General features: G+C 46.3%; 1 long non-coding RNA gene across 1 annotated transcript; it reads left to right on the top strand.

Annotated features, from left to right (window-relative positions):
• The first annotated feature begins 210 nt into the window (after window positions 1–210).
• On the top strand, window positions 211–1,015 carry LOC122458557. Its single transcript, XR_006278602.1, has 2 exons — window positions 211–317; window positions 524–1,015. It is a non-coding gene; the product is annotated as an uncharacterized LOC122458557 (long non-coding RNA).
• Window positions 1,016–2,245: the final 1,230 nt, after the last annotated feature.

Raw genomic sequence — 2,245 nt, 5'->3', positions numbered from 1 at the left:
CTCTCCTTACCAGCCACGCTCAGAGGGGGCTGACCCATCCTCTTGACCATCAACAAGTGTTACAGCAGCTGTTACTGGGTGAATATTAGGATACATCCAAAGAGGCTTAACAACTGGGTGACACTCCTAAATGAGTGTCTGTTCCACAGTTGTTAAACCTCATTAAATGTTGCTGACAAGCAATCACTATTCCTAGCACACCATAATAGACTATCTCAGATCCCTTCCCAGTGTTGCAAGCTCTCTCCATTCTATCCCAAGTCTCCCGACCATTAGGGTTTTTCTTAAAGCCCCAGTTCCTGGAGACAGACAGTGAGGTGAGGTTTCCGGGTCTTTTTAGAGTCCGAAAGTTCCCATTCTCATGATTGCAGAGAAAGGCTTGAAAATGTGAACCCGGAGGCAAATAGAGAGAACCCAAAAGTTTTTAGGCTCATGATTTTTATGCCAATCTCATTTTGGTGGCGTGGGGGATGATGGCCTGACTCATGATTTGTGAACAGCTGTTTACAATGTTGTTTTCCAGATGTACCACAGTGAGGGACTGAGAGGGGGGTGTTACTGGATTCCCCAAAGATGCTCTGGAATGGCTCACGCTTTGCATTGATGGAGTCTGGGGTGAGGGGAGTATGACCTTTGAGAATGCTCAGCTCCTCCATCCTGGTTTCTAATCTTTCATACCAGCTATATCCCAGGAAATACAGTTCTCCACCTTAAGGACAGTCGTGTGCATCACGTGTCTGAAGACGAGACCATCAGCTTGAAAATTTATCAGTTGGGTTTTTGGCTTTTTTAATGAGTTTGGGGTCATCCTGCACCTTTCCCTGGGTGTACACAGGCTCCAAAGGAAGGAACACAAAATCCATCCCAAGGCTTAGCTGCTTCCAGGGGTCCTCCTCAAGGACTGCTCAGCTCACACCCTAGGTCCTCTCCTTCTAGAGAGCTATTCCCCATCTCCCTTATAGCCAAGTGGGGAAATGGAGCCATCTGCAATTGTGAGCCAGCAGTATACACTTAATGCTTCCCAGCAAGGTCAAAACCTGCTGAAAGGGCAGAGAACCAGGCAAACACTGATGGCCTGTCAAATGTACAAAGTAAACAGGTAAAAAAAGTAGAGGATAGATTTTTTTCCTCTAATACCTTTCAGTTATTATAAGCCCTGATCCTACATGAGATCCCCTAGCATGGGCCCCTATGCTCCTGCAGCCACAATTCAGTCAATTGAACTTCACATTTGTACAGGAGTCTACGCTATCAAAGCCAGCTACAGGATCAGGGCCTTTTGCAGTACTGGTAACAGCGGAAGGCAAGATATTTTGACATAGATGTCTGATTTTACTTAGTGTCTTTTTAACTATTATCGCAGTGTATTACTATGGACCTTAGCTTACTAAAAGCGAGCAGATTTTAAAGCTCTAGTTGACTTTTCGCCATTAGTCTGGTTTACACTATGTATTCACTCAGGGTGCAGATTGATCTGCAGTAATAACCCTAACAGTACTTTGCACCTATATAGATCAAAGTGAATTACAAACCTGAACTTGTTTAGTCTGTGATGATCTCTAGCCAGTTTCACTTCTGATCCTTTTGACCTGCCATGCTGGGCTGTCCTCCAAGCCCAGCAAAGAACCAGTCTGTCCAGACCACTTCTTTAATTCCCCATCAGTTTTCAGTCAAATTCCAAAACAAAACAGTTCAACATCGATCCAACAGCTAAGCAATTCTCCTGCCCCAGGGCTTCCTTGCCAGAGTCTCCTTGGTTCTTAATAGCTCTTCCCCTCACTTGAGCTTTCAGCCTTTGCAGGAATCAGGTGCTCAGCACTTGACCCCTTGCAAACTAGCAGCTCCCAACCTATTCTTAACAGGGCTATCTACCTCTGAACAGGGCTGGCTGGCCCCAGGCTCCTAAAGCAGCAGAACATCCTGTTCCAGATGCACATCGCACAGCGCTGCAGCACATGCTCAGAGTTAAGCACCTGCCTAAACACTTTACCTGGCCTCTTCGGCCTGGATCCATGTCGCACAGAAGTCACCAAGAGTCTGTCCTTTGACTGTGATGGACGATACCAAGCTGATCCAAAGCCCGTTGCAGAGATCCCTGTTCACTTGAATGAGCTCAGATAGGTCGTTTATTGATTTGGGCCCTGATCTTCCGAAGACTTATGCTCATGCTTAACTCATGCCCCAGAGGGAATGAACAGAACAGGCAATCATCAAGTGATCCATGCCTGGGCGACAAGGAATGGAT

The sequence above is a fragment of the Dermochelys coriacea genome, chromosome 2 (genome assembly GCF_009764565.3).
Source record: "Dermochelys coriacea isolate rDerCor1 chromosome 2, rDerCor1.pri.v4, whole genome shotgun sequence".
Taxonomy (NCBI): domain Eukaryota; kingdom Metazoa; phylum Chordata; order Testudines; family Dermochelyidae; genus Dermochelys; species Dermochelys coriacea.
This window is presented reverse-complemented; position numbering and strand designations above follow the sequence as displayed.